The sequence below is a fragment of the Crocodylus siamensis genome, chromosome 5 (assembly GCF_052110815.1).
Source record: "Crocodylus siamensis isolate JL-2025a chromosome 5, ASM5211081v1, whole genome shotgun sequence".
Taxonomy (NCBI): Eukaryota; Metazoa; Chordata; order Crocodylia; family Crocodylidae; genus Crocodylus; species Crocodylus siamensis.
The window spans coordinates 185,700,224-185,718,203 of NC_143399.1; the positions used below are offsets into that span (position 1 = coordinate 185,700,224).

General features: G+C 45.5%; 1 long non-coding RNA gene across 1 annotated transcript in view; it reads left to right on the forward strand.

Annotated features, from left to right (window-relative positions):
* The first annotated feature begins 11,187 nt into the window (after window positions 1-11,187).
* The window catches only part of LOC149865038 (uncharacterized), a 58,510-nt gene continuing 51,717 nt past the window's right edge, over window positions 11,188-17,980 (forward strand). The window contains exon 1 of the long non-coding RNA XR_016442358.1: window positions 11,188-12,214. This is a non-coding gene — a long non-coding RNA (uncharacterized LOC149865038). The remainder of the gene's footprint in view (window positions 12,215-17,980) is intronic.

The following is a 17,980-nucleotide window of genomic DNA, read 5'->3' on the forward strand; positions in this document are numbered from 1 at the left end:
CTGGCTAGCTTAAATGGCTTTTGGCTCAGCATGCTAACTGGTTTTGTACAGTACATGGCATGTTAGAACCTGAACATGATACAACTGTACAAAAACTACTACTAATAAGGAGGTGCATAGTCCCAACAGCCACCTCACCTTTCCTCAGAGCTCTCTGTTGTATGGAGCCCACAACACTTCAGGTGATTGGACATTTCCAAAGGTCTCTATTATCCCTTGAAGAAACTCAGAAGCAATTGTGACTGGCAGGTTGAACAAAGATATCCAATGCCCATGGTCACTGGATATGTTCCACCTCAAGGAGCACCTGCCACCTTGCACATCTTGTAGCAAAAACTGGGAGAATCAAGCCTGTAGCCAAATGAACCAGTATTGGCACATCTTTCCTTAACAGATCAGCTTTTTGTGTTTCTTTGAGAACTAGTAACTCATACAGACATTCATTTTCTCCTGGGATAGTCACTGTTCTCCCAGGGGATACAATGAGTATAGAGATGTTCAAGTTTTTTTCTCCTAGGGAAAAAATGGACCCTCCAAGAGAAAAATACCCTAGGAACAACCAGGGTTCAGTTGATCCTAGAAGAGTTTCTCCTGGGAGAGCAAATGTCTATATATGCCATGGCTTCTCTCAGAAGAGAACATAGTCCTCCAGTATCTCCCCCTCCCTCTCAGGTAGACAGTATATCCCTTGCTAGTTTCTGCTGCTCCAGAAGGAAGCAGAACACACCCCCTTTACAATTCCCATGTGCTGCAGGGAGATATGGGCAGTCTGGGTCGGCCAGTCAGGGCTGCCCTATGCACTGCTGCCATGTGTTGCTCAGCAGACTGAGGAAGCCGTGAGATGTGCACCCAGGCCCTCTCTTCAGGATTCAGTAATCGATTGTCTGTACATGCAGCTCTAGGTAAGTTTCTCTACCTAGCAAACAAATTTGGGAGAATTCTCCCAAATTATTTGAATGTTTGTGTGCAGCCTAGGTTTCTCTGCTCTTGCTCCAGCAATCTCTGAATCTCTAATGGCATATAAGGAAGAAAGCACATTCTCTTGGGTTCATTCAGTGGCTCTCACTCAGACAGATGTTCTTCTCTTACCACATGACTCAAGGCCCCAGTTGGGATTCAAGTCATTGCAAAGGCACAAAATTGCCAAATCTAGGTACTCTGCTGCTTATGTGAAACTAACACCTGATCGAAGCCTGACATTGTGAAGTACAGCTCTTGTTTTTGCAAATATATCTTTGTGTTTCTTGTCAGTCCAAGTTCACAAGAATTTATTTTGAAAGCAAACCTCATGTTTTCATTCCACCAAAGAGCTGCAGTCAAGCCAACCATTGTTACTTCAGGGCATAACTTTGTTTTATCTAACTGCATAGAATAAATGGTTTTCATCAGGTAAAAAGTCATTGTGTATGTGTATTATACAGACAAGCCCTGGACACCACAACCTCTTAATGATTATTAATGAAATGGAATGAGAGAGAACACTCGGGGAGTCTCCCAAGGATTAACTTTCAGAGGAAGTTTCTCTGATGACTAATAGTGACTACAAATTAGATAGGATATTACAATAAAATCTACTGCTGACAAAAATATTAGAAGTAAACGACAACAGAACTTTCATCTGGAACCTCAGGAACATCTGGAGACTATTAAGACTGTAAAATTTCCCTTTAAGTACTGATGGCCAAAGTTAAAACCAGCCACCCAGAAACTATAGCACTCAGAGTAATTCAATATTTTTTTTCATTAAAAATTACTTAAAGAGATTTACATCTTCCTGCTGCTGACATTGCATTGTTCCCCACATCAAGGCTTTGAGTCCTGAAAATAGGTGTGTTATGAGAACAACAACAACAAAAGTCTACATATGTTAGTCCTGGAAAGCAATCATAGTTCCAGGCGTTCCCCTTTAATGCTATCAGACACATTGTGAATACATGACACATTATTTCTGTTTCATATCTGTATAGTTTTATTAATACCTTATGTGATGCTGATGCATTATGTAGCTAGAGATGCCAGATAAGTGCCAGGTATTGGTAGAGATGAACAGAAAGGGACTTGGATCCCAGGGTCTCTTGGGACAGGACCCAAGAGGGAATAATTCCAGGAAAACTGAAAAGAAGTCTTTCAAAATAACAGTGTGATTAGGGAAAAAAAAAGGAGCTGAATAATAATAGTGTTCCCATCCCCCTCCTTGCCACCTTGTCCCTTTCCCCTGATTCCCGTGCTGTTCTGCCACATTTCTTGTTGTAATCTTGTCTTAATGAAGAACTCAACCATTTTTAAGAAGTAGAGCTTGTCTGTGCATGATTTGTGCATGTTCTGAACAGAGCGGCACAAGGCTGCTCTAATATTTACTGGGATTTCTGGGTGCTATGGGAATATATATAATAATGTTGATGAGTAAATTGTACGTCTCTTATGAGTGCCCATTTTCAGAAGTGTAGTGAATTCTTTAATCATCTTGTCACTCCAGTCCAAGACACACCATGCAGATTTCATCGTTTTGATTGACTCTGCAGATCTTGCTGTGTGGGGTGCTTTGCAGAACAAATGAAAAGATATGGGGCTGAGATCTTGACCTTGCTTTCGCTGTTGTGAATCAGGACAAAAGTCAGGGAAGTTATACCATTGTGAGTTCAGACTCCAGCCCAAAGTGTGTACAATCAAATTGTAGAGGAGGTACCCCACATGTGGTTGAGTAACAAACATCAGGTCAGATGGAGTAAGGAAAAAGAATTATACTTGTCACTCTCTGCTGACCCCGGGTTCATGTGATCTGTGCCTTTAAAAATATCAATTACAATGGGAGGATGAAGGGGAATGGGTGTGGGGGGCAAGATTTCCACCAGTAAGATGTGTAATTTTGTGTCCTGGGTAGTAGTGGCACACCTGATAGGTTTTGCATGCTGGAGTGCCAGAATGGAGGTGGAGGGGGACACTAGCATGGAGGGTGGTTTGAGGCTCTGAGTGCAAGGAGTGGGAGCAGAAAGCTGCTGTGAAAGGAGGTGTCACCACCAGCAGCCACGTTAACCCTTCCCTGGCCCCACAACTGCTGCAGATCTGTATCATACAAAGCTCTTAACTTGGCAGCAGCTTCAGGGCTGGGAAAGGGTTAACTTGGCTGGTAGCAGTTTTCAATAGATCCCCTGAGAACTTAATGGGCAGATTTCCAATCGAATTAGGCTCTCGCCATTCTATGGACAATGCGGACCTCTTTTGGTGCCTGAGCAGGAGCTTGAGGTTGAAGAACTGGGCAACAGTATTCAGACAGATAAGTCTGCTGTAAATAGGAGGGCCAACTCTTTTCCATCAGGAAAACCTTACTGTGGTAATTCTTCATCCTAAACCACATCCAGCTCCTGGAAAAAGTAGCTGTTCATACTGCACTCTCCTATGGGAGCGGTATGCAAGCTGGAGGATTTGGACATTTCTGCTTAGTATGCTGCTCTGAGCACCAGTCAGCACCTCCACAGCTGGCGGTCCCTCACTTCAAACATGAGCCTGGCTATAAGTGGGTGGCATTTACATACAGATTATCCCTGAAGAGGAGACAAAGTAGGTGGGTTGGAGTAAGCTGTTAACAACCCAATGTTTCCCTTCCTATCAGTTAGTAAGTCATTACTGCTAAAGGCAATAAAGGAAACCTGCCAAATGCAACAGTTAAAACCAACACCCCTGAAAACCATAATCTTTAGTGGAAAAAAAAATCTGTTTCTGGGCCAGATAGCAAGAGCCACCAAGTCTGCAGCCACAAGCATCCCTGGGGCACAGCAAAGTCTTACACAAGGAGGCAGCTGGTTTGAAGCTCCAGAAAATCTCTAGGCTTTTTGTATGCCTGTGAAGGCATTCGACTGGTGACTCCATGTAGCTAACAAAACAATTCCATCCTCTTCATAGGTAGGGTATTTTCCCAACCCCATCCAAACTCATGCTTTTCCTACAAACATTCACCCCACAGATAAAAAAGGAAATACAGCTGGGAACAAGAGCACTGGATATATTTGTATGGCGGGAGACTTGGTCTTAGATAGCACTACCTCCAAGAGGGACTTGGTGGCTATTGTAAGTTTTTACCTCAACATGAGTTCTCACTGTCTACTGGCAGGGAAGGGGTTAAAAGCTGGGCCTTGCTGGCTAGTCAGGTGACCAGAAGGGGTCAGGCCAGAACTATAAAACCCCTGGGCTCAGCTGGCTAAGATGGGGTTTGGCTGCAGAGGGGGTGGATTCCTGGTGACTCTTAGAGAAGTTGTGGCAGCTGCACAAGAAGGAGCACAGTAGACGGTGAGAAGCAGAAGCATGGAGGCAGGGAAAACGTGAGCTGGCAGACCGCCTTCCTTAAGTTTATTTTGGCTATAACCCATGGGCTTACTGTTTGGGTTAGATTGGTTCCAGTGGTTTGTCGCTGAGGCTGTAGGAGAGGAGGAGAAGGCCTCATTAGCACCTTGGGGTGCAGTCATAAAGGTCTGAAGGGCCCAGTGCACTAGTGAGTGCAGCTGTACAGGGCCAGGGACCCAGAGCTGGCTGCAGGAAAATGGGACTTTGAAGCTGGATCCTAGTGGGAAGACTGAGGCTAGTAGCCCAAGCTATAAGAAAGGGTCAAGCCTGAAGCAGAAGACCCAACAACTCAGCACCCAGGGGCATAGCATGAGGGGGTGGGCCAGAAGGCCTGGTACCATAGTAATCACAAAAGGAGGGCCATGGGCCCAGAGAGTATTAAGCAGCTAGAGCCTCAGAGTCAAATCCTGCCTTGTTGGTTTAGGCTGGTAGGCCTAGCTAGGGAAAGATGGGGGTGAGAAGCCCATGGTGGCTGAGAACCCCAACATAGAAATACAAACAACATCTGTGAGGCATGTGGCATGTGTGGGGGTGGTTGGAGCATGTAAGGACAGCCCTAGTCATCGGGGCATACAGTAGGTAGTCCCCCACTTGATGTAAATATTGTTTAATTGTCCTTACAAGACATGGCAGGAAAGTAAAAGTGGGATACAGAACAAAAATACAGGAGTGAAGTATTAAAGGACTTCATGGGTGTCCCTCACAGACCACTGGAATGCCGCTGGGGATGGCAGCCTGTTACAGGAGGTAATAGAGCAGATGACCTGCACATCTACGGCCACCCATACAGACTGGCTAGAGCTGGAGGCAGGGCACCAGGCTGAGTGGACTGGTGCTCTGAAGTAGCACAGAACTTTGACGCCTGCCACAGTACCTTGGCCACACGCCCAGGGTCAAAATGATCATTAGATTTGGTCTTGGGAAAGAATCCCCCTCCCCACCTCCAAGCAGATTGGCAGGAATTTTGGAAGAGGGTGACACCTTCCTTTGCAGCATGAGGTCTAGTACATCTTCAGGGATCATTTTGGCATAATTGATTCCTGCCACTGTAGGAACCAAGTGATGCCTTTGTGTTTCTTGTTCTCCGCTTATGGAACACAAGAATTCAGTTTCCTGAGAAAAGAAAAGCTGAAAATATGGGGCTCAATAGGGGGGGTAACTATGTAAAATTGAATGGCCTATAATTTGGGGGAGATGATCTTTCTGGCTTTCAACTTTTATGATATATGTTATCTTTATGCTAATGGGTATTCTCCTTGAAGCTTGCTGCCTCTGTCATAAAATGTTGGGTCCATAATCCCTTTGCAGGGACCTGCTGCTATAGACTGCTAGGAACTACCATCTACATGATATGAGGCCAGGAATTTCCAAAGTGAATAATGTTTTGTGTTGACCTGTTTTGGGAGCCTTTGAAACATACATGCTTTTCACAAAACACTGAACACCTTGCCTCTGAAGTCAGGTCCACTTCAAGTGTTGTTAGCTGAGAACTCACAAATTGGAGCACCCAAAAATTACTAGTCACTTTTTAAGTGGCTTTAAGTTTACCTGAGTCTTGCAGTCTTGCTCACTCTTTCAACTGAAATGTTAATGCCATATATAAAGTATTCTGTTAAAGTAAGTGGCTACTCAGTTTGGTATTGGGAAGATAGTCCTTTTTTAGCTAGAAATTTAAGTTCTCTTGTGCAAAAGTTAGCTTGATTTCCTGAGACAGTTTACTTTACCCAGAGCACCAAGGATGCTAAGAAGACTTTTTAAGACTCCACAGACCGTCCTTCTGAAGTGTCCACATTGACTTATCAATAATCTAAAATCTTTCTCAGCATGAACGGCACATGTCCCCGGTGGTTGGGGGGGACACGGCTGTGCTAGCAGTGGTGGGTGTGTGGTGGCGGCGACGGTAGCAAGAGCGAGCTGGCGGTGAGTAAGGAACTCCTGGAGATGCCGCTGGCACTATTGGCAGTGGGGGTAGCACCGACCATGGGTCAGAGACCACCCGTAGGTACTGCCAGCAGTGGCGTGGCAGCCAGGGGCAATCATGGATTGTCCACAGATGCAGCTGGCAGTGCTGGTGGCAAGCGGCGACTGCCCACAGGCAATACTGACCATGTTAGCAGTGCCTTTTTGCAGGGGGTACACCTGCGTCCACCCCCTACAGATCACCCCTTTTTGAATACAGATATTGCCACAGGATTCTTCAAACCACTGCTGCCAGTAGGAAACCTGTCCTCTCATCTACTGAGAATCATTATTCTTCATGCTCTCTTACTTTTCTTATATGCCCATGTTCATTTTTATCTTTGTGCTATACTTGAGCTCCAGCTCATTGTACCAATATTTCCTCATATGGCTGTGCTTTAAGAGTAAGGAGCTTGCATTTGCTAGTGCTGTGCAGTATGCAAGGCTGTACAAAGGAAAACAAATGTTTGAGATGCTTGTGAAGGTGCTGTCATGAAACAAAACAGGGCACTTGGGCCTGCCACGAATATGTGTACTTATTCTTGGATGTCGAAGAATCTGTTCAGTCTCTCTAAGTAAAGTTTCCACCCCCTGCCCCCCCATGTCTCTTTGCCTCCTGGGTTACATTCCTTGTTAAGATAATGTTGTAACAGCAAAAGAAACTTCTTTCCTGAAACCATAGTTGTGCTCTCAGGCATCCCTTTCCGGAGTAAACGTAACTCAGTCTATACAACTTGCTACACAGGAAATGCAACTGATAGTGTGGGGCAAATCCCATCCATCCCTCTGGACCCTCGGAGAGCCAATGAAGTTTCTCTGTATGGGATCAAAGAAGGGTTTGGAGGCCTCTGCCCTTTGTGACACACACAGAGAGGCTCTAAGGGTGAGGTTACACATTATGCTGAGACTGTACTAAATCTGTGGGATGTTAAGTGGTGTTAATGTGCTGTGAACAGTCATATGTTAAGGGTTAACTTATTTTCTGGCATGCACATCTCTGAATTGTCAGTAGGGGGCTGGTGACCAGGGGTGTGGCTAGGAGCCAGGACAGCTGGGTCCCATCCCTGCTCTGGGGATGCGAGGGGAGCACTGGGAACCGTGCATCCTGGGATGCTAGAGGAATGCTAATTCCTCATTGTATTTCCATGGAGAAGACTGAAGTTACCTTAATATGATCAAGGTGGCATGGCCCAGAGCTAATCCCCACCTGACGTGATGTAACTTTGAGATGCTCAGAGGGCACTTAGCATGATATAATGTGCAGATGCTCGTGTTTAAGTGCCCTTAGTATGACCTACGTGCAATGTGTATATTCACCCTAAGGGAAGGGCTTGCTTCAGAGCAAATTGGAAGAACAACAGATGTATGGCCAATAGACCTAAGGCTACCTGCAAGAGATAATGTCTGGCAGGGAATGGGGGATAGGTTATGGAAAAGCTGCAGCACTCTGAAGGATGAAACTGCTGCTATTGTGGCCTAGCGGAGTGGAGCCAAGGCTCTGTACCTACGAGAAGCCCTCAGGCTGAGTATCCCAGCTTGATACAAAGGACAGGACTTCCCTGCCCCTGGACACACCACGTGCACGGGCCTGGGCAAAGCCAGCTGAGGACCCCCAGTTCTAAAGGCTGCATGGAGCTTGTGTTGGCCGTGTGTGAATAAAAACATTCACCCCGTCCCAAAGACACGAATGTACTGTTTGCTCCGCTCAGAACAGATCTGCATAAGCTAAAGGCTAAATCCAAGTTCACAGCCTTCCTTTGAGGAATTATTGTGTGTATGTATCAGAAGAGCCCGCCACATGTAGTCTGTGCCACAGTGTGCAACAACAAACTTCCTGAGGGCAACATGCCTCTCAGACTGGCGGGCAGGCACTCTTTGTTCTTGATCCAGCCTTTCATTAGCACTCGGGTAGCGCTCTGTCTGACTGCACCTGCTGCGTACTGAGTGACACGTCTCCCTTGGGAGGTTCAGGGAGTAGTGTAGGCAGAGAAAGGGGGCAGTGAATTAGCCAGTGTGAGTGGAGCTGTTTCATATTGCTAGCTAATAATTCAACCCTGCATAACCTAAGACCTCTTCCAGCAAACACTGTGGGACATTTGTTATTCTTACAGAAGCCAACACTGAAATTTTATTAAGCTGAAGGCCTTAACAGTATCACAGTCTTTCCTTTAAAGCACCTTAGCAAAATGTAAATCAACCAGCTGGGCCCAGATGGGACTCTCAGCCTGTGATCAGATAACTGGAAAAAAAAAAAGGGAATTATTTTAATGAACAGCCAATCTTGGGGCAAAACTTTTTTTTACCTTACTTGGATTCTAGGCCCCATAAAGCTCCCTTTCTGTGCATACAAAAACTGCATTTGCATAACCAAATATTTCTGCGCACACACAATGCCTGGTGAACTTGTGCTCCCAGACATGGACATTTTAGGCACCAATTGCATAACTTCCATTTCTTGTTACCCAGTTGCTTAGGCAGTTACCCGTTTCATCCTTGCAAGTGCATGCATTTGAGTCTGCCCCTTTGCAATATCAGAACAGAGTTGGTGGTCTTTGGAAACTTAGCTGTATGCAAAAGAAGAATCTGTCAGATTCCAGAGTTTTACTTTTGCACTCAGATACCAGAAGCAATATATTTAATTTTCCATTTGTAATCTGACATTTGAAGGAAACCAACTTTGAGAAGGATCATTCTTCGCATAAGAGCCTGGAGAGGTAAAGTGACTTGCCCAAAGTATTTCCCAAAGGAAGTCTGTGGTATATCCAGCAACTGCACTCAGATCCCCCGAGTCCCAGCCTAGAGATCTGACTGCACATTTCCTGCAAAACTTGTGTTGCTTTATTAAGCACAGGCTCCAGCTGTTTCCAGTCCTCTCAGGGGCACAAACAAAAAGAGGCTGCCTGTGCCCTCCCACCGCTTTGTGCACTTTTAAAAGGTATCAAAACATCATCTGGCCCTTTAATTATTCAACGTCTGCATGTGGTGATGAGCGCCTACCTGTTTGCTGTCTTAATTCAGTTTCACGAATTGACTTGGCTTTCTTGCCCCTGTGGTCTGTTACATGCAGGGCATATGCATTCTGTGTATACGATCCTCCTCGCTTTGGAACTTTTCAGGCTAACACGACATCCAGAGAACTCTAGTTCAACACTCTCGTTCATCTGGTATTTATCACTATTTGGCAGCTTGGATGCCCTCATGACAGTAGCTGAGAGAAAATTGACAAGATGGCAGGCTGGGATTCGGGCACTTAACTCCTACCTAAATCCCATTTTATGTACCTAAGTCTTTTTTTAACCTGGCCCAAAGTTCACATACCATGTAATACCTGGTGGTCTACAATTGCAGGAGAAAGTAACAATATGGGCATGTGTGGAGAAAACAGGGGCCCTAAAATGAAGCAGTAGGTTTAAAAAGCACCTCTTCAGTTTAGGGCTGATGAAACCCCCCTCACGTGCACACACCCCACTGACTTACCTGGCTTTCTGGCAGGGAGGGGAGGGTGAGCTGCCGGTGGGTGGAGAGGTCCCTAGGCTGCGGGGGAGGGTGCTTCCCTCCACGGCAGTGGTTCCCCCCCCAGTGGCACCCACCCGCAGATGCCTGGCTAGGGCAGTCCCAAGGGGCACTGCAGCTGCAGAGGGAAGCACCAGGCCTCCAGGGGAGGAGGGTGGGAAAGATCGGACTTGCCGCTTTTCTTGGGCAGAGCCTGTTTTCCGGGCTGCTGCCAGGCTGCCTGCAGGGCTTCCTACAGAGTTGTTCAACAGCTGTAGGGGTAGCAAACTAAAACGCCTCAAAGCAGCAAACTAAAACACCTTTGAGGAGTTTTTTAGTTTGCTCTGCCCCAGATCATTTAAGGCGCATTATGCTGCCGAATTTCCTACGGTGGCTGGAATTAATACGCTGTATGTCGCTAAGGCATGCAAAGCGCAACACCATTAAAGCGGTGCAAAAGCATTTAGATTGCTTTAAAGTGTTGTGCAAACACACCTCTCATTTCATCTACACATGGACTAAAAGCCAGCAGGACTTAGAAATATATACTGAAATCACAGACAGCTTTGGAACCATGCTTCCATATAGGCTTTCCAAAGTTTTTAAATATGCTAAGTTGTCCCTTTCCTATCAGAGATATAGCTGTTTATGGCTTTAATTGTTTCCTCTTTTGATCTTTCATAAGATGTACCCAGTATATGCAATATATGCCCAGAATACCCCCACTTCATTCCGTGAAGGAATGCAAGTCAGATACTTCTGAAAAGTCCTTTTCCAGGAGGTGATCAGTATAGAGGAGAAACTTACCCTTTTTTAAACACACAGAGTAAAACAGCAGCTGTAACAAACCTCCAACAATACAGCAAACAGAAAACTGGATTTCCTCTTATTGTATCAAAAGGGTCATGCTCTGAGCCAGCTGTAGAGGAAATAAGGAGTTTACATTATTTGCCATGTCACTGAGGGCCAATGTGCAAATTTCCTGTCTGATTCCCTTTGAAGAGCAGCAGAACTTCACTGAAGACGTGTGAGATAGAGATTACAGATGTAGAATTTAGTTATGTTTAATTTTTCATTTCTGCATTGTGATTGTGAAAAGGAAATGCAGTTTAAATGCAGGTGATGGAAGAAACCATGTGCCAGGGAAAGTAGGAGGAGGCAAGAATTATTTTTCTCTCAGTTGAGTGAACAGTTTTACTGAGGTTCCCTTCTAAAGCCATAGTTGCATTTCTCCCCCCCGCCCCGCCCTTTGTATGCTCTTTTCTTTTACCCTTACCCTGACTGTACTGACTAAGACTTGCAAGGAGGACCAGATCATTCTCCTTGGTGACTTCAGTGCTGAAGCTGGATGTGACCTGGAACTAGACTGGCGCTATTGGGAAGGAAGGAGTAGGGAAAGTCAACTCTACCAGCATCCTTCTGAGCAAATGTGCAGACCACAGTCTTGTCATCATGAACACCGTCTTCAGAAGGAGTGACAGATACAAGACTATCTAGAGGCACTCTGGCACTGTAAAGAAAAGGATGCTGTGAAGGCATACCTCAAAAAAAGGGATGCTGATATCAAGAGTTAGGAAGAGCTGGCTGCCAATCAACTCCAGTGGCACTGCAACCTCAACCAAGCAGGAGCCCATTTAGAGGTAAAGTGCCTTGCCCTTGAAGCAGAGAAGAGAGAGTAGAGGGAGGAAAAAGAAAGGAATCCCAGCCTGCAGGCTACTCTCCCCTACAGAAAGATCTGCAACTTCTGCAGAAAGATCTGTGGCTCAAGGATTAGACTCTTAAGTCATCTCAGGGCTCATCAATGAGCCATGGTAAAGATAATCCTTGAATCAAAGAATTACTGCTGCTGCCAATGCTCTGTTCTCATTCGGATGATATGTGCCCTATCATTTATTTTAATTGCAAGTCTGTGTCTTTATTGAAAAGAAATCGGGCTAGAAAGCAGGAAATACAGGCTTTGTTCCTCTACGGGATGTTTTGACTAATCTGTGTAAGTAGGAAAGCCCCACTGTATGTTCCAGAGCTCTTTTGATACATTTCTATGCTCCCCTAGAGAACACAGTTATTTAAGCTGTAGGCAGAAGTGGACTTCACAGGAACTAAAAGCATCCTTTACTCTGTTTGACTGCTGACATTTGGACCGTTTTTCGAACTGCTTTCATCTCCCCCATGACTGACAACATGGGATGGTGAGAAACAGCCGCATAAACCAAATTGCAAGGGAAGCACACAAACAAGTCAGACAATTGTAAAACAAGCTACCTACTCATCACTCACTCTGTGCACTGCTCAAACAGCATAGGGTAATTTATAAAGCTTTGTTTCCTATGAGAAGACCCAAAGCCCAGAATTTCAGACTCATTGGCCATGAAGTTCTCTTCAGCACTGAGACAATTCTACTCAAACAAGAATTTGTACTGACCAGGTGTGTCTTCATTTCCTAAGCTGTATTAATTTGCTGTTTAATTGTAGTGTAACTCCTCTCCCATTGGGCTTTCCCAGCTCCTCAAGCCCTAGTCTGAGGATATGGACAGTGTAAGAGGAAATACTCCAGGGACGGAGGAGATCTCAGGGGTGATAATCACCCCTCACTTACCTCAGGCAGGAGAAGGAGCACAGTCAGAGCCCAGACCACTGCACCGTGCTCCTGCAGCAAGTGCTCTGTCCAGATTGGCAACCTAGGAGCTTGAAGCAGTATTTCCAGCCCCAGGAAAGGGCAGCTGAGGAGAGACCATGGCATCTGTGGAAAGAAGATGCTGGAGGACTCTCTGGTCAGTGCAAGCCTGCAGCTAGCTGCAGGGGAGTGGTACGTGGTGACAGGCACAAGTGGTCAGAGGACCACCCATAAGCACAGAGATCCCCAACAGAGGGTCAAGGTGCAGGAGTGAAGCCTGGAGCCAAAGCAGGTACCTGAGGATATGGGAGGTATGCAGCTTGGGACCACCAAACTGCAAGGAACAGGGCAGCTTGAGCCAGCTGGTATCAGTGTTCTTCCTAAATTGATTCTGCCATTGCAGGACTGATAAAGTAAATTGATGACAATTTTATCCCTGGATGAAGGATAGAAAAAGCTTAAGTTGATTGTTGTCTCAGTTTGTGTTGAGGATCCTTGACTGAATTGATAAAAGGGGGAGGGGATCAACCCAAGATGAAAGAGAAGATTTCGGCTGATTTTCTTTAGTTGAGTTCTTGACTGTTAAAGTGCTCTGGCAGAGGGGTGATCAACCCCGGTCTAAATGGGCAGACTTAAGTGAACTCTCCCACTTGAGTCAGCTAAAAAATTGTTGTAGGGTATCAACTCTGAATGTGGGAAGGGTTGTCAGCCGATTTGTACCTTTATGAAGGAAACTGACTTAAGTTGCATTATTCAGAAGGCTGTTAGTCCATTGACAAAAGCAGGGGAACCCTGCATGAACTGCAGGGTAGAAGAGGCCTGACCTACTGATTGATCGCCAGGGGATCAGTTAGGACAGGCTTGATCTGGATCCCAGCAGCCTAAGGAACGCTCCTTGATTGGCCACAAGAGGCCAGTCCCCAAAAGACGGAGTTGGATAACATCAACGATGTAGTAAGGGTGGGGTGTAGGGAAGGCAGAGCCCCATGAAGAAATTCTTCTAACAGGCTCAGATTTATCACCCAACAGAACCAGCTCCCTATTGGAAAGAAGATCAAAGATGTGGCAGCGGAGAAAAAACCACACCAGACAGTGGCTGTGGGACAGTATCAACCCCTCCCCATCCTGACATCATTCATCAGGAAGACGCCAGGCTAGAGAGGACCTAGGCCTTACAGCACCTACCCCCCACAGAAAGACAAAGTTAAATGAGTTAAAATGGAGAGAAGCTTGCGATGTATCCTCTGACCTGCTGTAACTGTTTCATGGGCCTGCTCTATCCCACAATAAGTGGAAGATACTTCAGTACTTTAGCAGTTGTTTTATTCTGAGGTAGCCTGCCATATTTAGCTTCCACCTACAGCAGGACACAGGAAACAGTTACAGTGGATTGTCCAATACAGAGGAAGTTGACCCACACCTCTCCCTGCCCTTTAATATGGTATAATTCATTCTTTTTGTCCACACCCTGACTCTAAGGGATCCTGGCAAATAATTACAAACAAGTTTGGGAGTGGTAGAAGGTGGAGCAGCAGCATATTTATAAAAAATATTATTAAACTTTATTACTATCATATAGTATGTTGAGGAAGAGTCCCCCCAGCTTCTGTCAAGAGAGAGCATTTCTCAGTAATATGTTGGAATTGAGGTTGGCAATAATATGTGGGTAAAGGGGACCTATCTAGAAAGCATACCTAGTTTTTCAAAAGGCTTTCGACAAGGTCCCCTCACCAAAGACAAAGAAACTAAGCTGTCATGATGCAAGAGGGAAAGCTCTTTCATGTATTGAAAATTGCTTAAAAATAGGAAACAAAGGGTAGATCTAAAGGTCAGTTGTCAGCTGGGGTGAATTAAGCAACAGGGTCCCCCAGGACTTGGTGTAGGACTTGTGTTGTTCAATGTGTTTATAAATGATGTGGAAAAGGATGGAAATAATGAAGTAGCAATGCTTGCAGACAATACAGAATTATTCCACGTAGTCAAACTTAAAGTTAAGAGTGAAGAGTTCCAGTTAAAGAAAGATCTCAGAAAAGAAGCACAGGAAATGTAATACTGATAAATACGAAGTAATGCACATGGGGGAAGTGGGGGAAACCCTAGCTATAAAACTGAGCAATAGGCTCTAAATTTAGCTTTCCACTCAGGAAAGAGATCTTGGAGTTACTGGGGGGAGTTTTCTGCTAAGCATTTGCCCAGTCTTCAGTGATGATTAAAAGGGAAAATACCCCATTTCTAAAAGGGTTTACTAGAATGGGAAAATGTACAGAAAAGGGTAACAAAAATGTCTGAGGTATGGGATGGCTTTCATATGAGGAGAGACCGAAAATGCTGGGATTCTTCAGCTTGGAATAGAGATGACTGAGATGGGATGTGATGGAGGTCTACAAAATGGTGCGAAAGAAAGTGAATTGAAACTATTATTTATTATGTCTCGTAATACAAAGTAGAGAGTGCAACCAGTGAAATTATGCTATCAAGCAGCAGGTTTAAAACAAACTAGTGACAATTCTTATGTTCTTAATGTCTTCCTTCCCCAAGTGTTGATGTTTCATACACAATCAAAATCCCTTCCTCCATCCCTTATATGACTGACTTTTGGAGGTTTCTTCTTTGCTTATGTTTATTTGCTGTATAGTCCCCTGTGCACTGGACTTTTGCCGTCTTTCCTACCTGTGGTTCTGTAAATGAGAACTCAAAGGACAGCACCCTTATGCCTCCAGGACAATGAGGAAACCTTCTGCAAGATATGGAACCACTTGAACCCTAGACCGGGTCCACACAAACAGCGGGTAGAATTACTCAAAATTCTGGTTGTTGCTGCCACCAAGGAGAGAAGGCATAACACACACCTTGGGAAAAGGCTACAGGAGCTAGATGTAAGTTATTAAGAGGAGTCCTGTTCTCTTTAGGCAAATTAGGCCCCCCATACCCAGGCTCTCTAAGGCTCATTAAATTCTAGTGTCAAGTATTTGTTTAGCTTCCCAGGAGATGGAAACAAGAGTGAGATTTCACAGTGCTCAGACTCTCTAAATGTTTAAAAGTTTTGATTAATGATGAGTAATTTTGGCTGCCTTCTCCAATAATCCATAATCCCTATTTAATTAGTCACAGTCCAAGTGCTGACCCTGTCCCATAACAACTTTCATGGCCTGAGTACCAGGAGATGGATGAGGACCTAGGGAGCCCTGGGCTACTGACTGGATAAACAGTTCATTCAGTTCAGAATTCATACACTCTCCTGTTGATTTCTGGGAGGATACATTTTAATAACAAATATCCTTACATGGAAGCAGAATGTTGGGAACAATAGTTTTTATTCTGTGGTGTCTTAGCTTGTTTGTAGGATTCAAATGATTTAAAAAAAAAATCAGGCTGTATAGTTCTGGAGGGTGTCACTTATCAATGTAGTTAAACTTGAAGAGTCAGGCCATAAATAGCAACCCTGTCAGTAGAAGCTTTTAACATATTTATAAGACTGGGAATTTCTCCCTCGGTTCCCCATCCAGTTCTTCTTCACAGTGTATTCAACAAGAAAGAGACCACTAAATTCAAAAACAGACATGACTTTTCAAAAAACACGTCTGCCTCATTCCCATTCTCCTAGCCATAGCTAAGGGAGACGTGGCAAAATTCCTTCCTTTATCAAATAGATGTTAAACACCTTTCCAGGAATTTTTCCTCATTTTTTTAATATGAGATGCTTCATATGAATGATAGTAGGCCTAAAACCCACAGAGTACCAAGGAGCAAGAGGTGAGTCACTGTAGCTCAGGTAGGTGAAGTGTGACAACTGCATGATTTTGCTTTATATCACAGTTTGTCTGTTTATTGTAAGCTGTTCTGAGCCTTTTAGATGGGGTGGGATATAAATAAAATAAATATTAAATTCAGGATAACCCTAGTAAGAATGCATCTGCAGAGAGGCAAGTCCTAACCAAAGTAGGAAAGTGGAGACATGGGCTAGGGACAGAAGTTACACATAAACCTGTTTAAGTGATCAGAAACTAGTTTAAACCCATAACAGAACATAAGTTAAATGCACATAAACCAGTTTCAAAATGGCTGAAACTGGTTTAAGATACACCTGGTTGAATGTAGTATCAGACTTGAATGATTTGGATCAAACCAGTTTATGAAACTTCTGTCCCAGCCCCCTTTCTGGTTCAAGTGAAATTGGAGCTTCCCAGCATGCTTTTCAGCCCTGGACTGGGCTGGACTGAGCTGTCTACTCCAGAGAACAGAGCTGGCTCCACCCCTCTGCTCCCTAGCTGAAGCAATGAGGTCTGGCTGACAATGGTGGTGGTGGGGGGGAAGCCTGGCTAGGGCTGCATCCCAGTCTACAGGGGGGACACCCCACCCCACAGGCAAACCCCAGCTGGGTTCTGGGGCCAGAAAAGGGGGTTAAACACCCCTTCCCTTCCTCAAGCTTACTGCTGGCTGTAACTGTAGAATACAAATCCAAGAAGAATCTGGAAGCAGGAAGAGAAAGTGATAAGCAACCCTGCAGAGTCCTGCTGCTGTAATTCTGGACTGCAAATCCCAGAAACCTTGGGGGCAGTAGGAAAAGGAAGTGAATACACAGCCAGAGAGTTGTGCTCTAGCACTCCCCAGCTTCTGGCCTGAACCACTGCAGGCATGTGGCTGCATTTCCTGAGGCTTGCCTTTCAGAGCTTGAGTTGAATCCCAGGATTGAGATCCTGCTGTTTTGATTGGTGGAGCCCATCCACCAATCAGGAGGCAGCAAGAGAAATAACACCATGCCCCTTTTCTGAGAGGGGGGGAGAAGAGCTCTCCTGGACCTGATTGAAGACTACAAACTGTCAGGTCTGGAAGACTTCAGGGGCGGAGCCATGGGGCATATAAAAGGAGATGCGTGCCCAGCACAAGGGGCAGATGTGGCAAGGGACTGAGAAAAGAGAAGAGTAGGGTTTAGAAGAGCTGAGGAGAGCTGCTCAGCAGGGCAAAGCAGTAGCCCAAGAAGAGCCCTTGAAGACTTTTATGAGCGGGGAGCGGCTCCATCAGTTAGGTTCTTGGTGTGTAGCACGGCACATGGCATCCAGACCCTGAGAGCTGTGTGAGGCGGCTCAGGCCTGAAACCTCTGGTGTGCAGCCAGAGACACAGTGCACAGGCCGGTGCATGGAGCAGGATCTTTGGAGCCCCTTGGGTGGCTCAGGTCCTCAACCCCCAGAATGAGGCTGGGAGCTCAGTGCAGGAGGCACTGCACAGAGGGTGAGAGACCCTAGGAGCCACTTGAGGTGCTGACACAAGGCAGCAGCTCAATGCAGACAATGCAGCACAGAGGGTCTGGGAACAGACCAAGTCCTGGTGCTGCACAAGGCTGTCCAGGCCTCCAGCCCCTAGCACAAGGTGAAGTGTCCAATACACACAGCAGTGCCTGTGGCCCTAAGCCAGGACAGTGGCAGCAGAGTCGGGTGGCAGGAAAATCTGGCAGGAAACAGAGCTTAACCTGGAGAAGAAAAGGCAACTATCCGGGACTGCAGAGTAATAGTAAGTTACCCTGGAGAGAGGGTCCCCATAGGGGAGGCCCCCCCCCCAAATTGGTGTGGTATATCTGT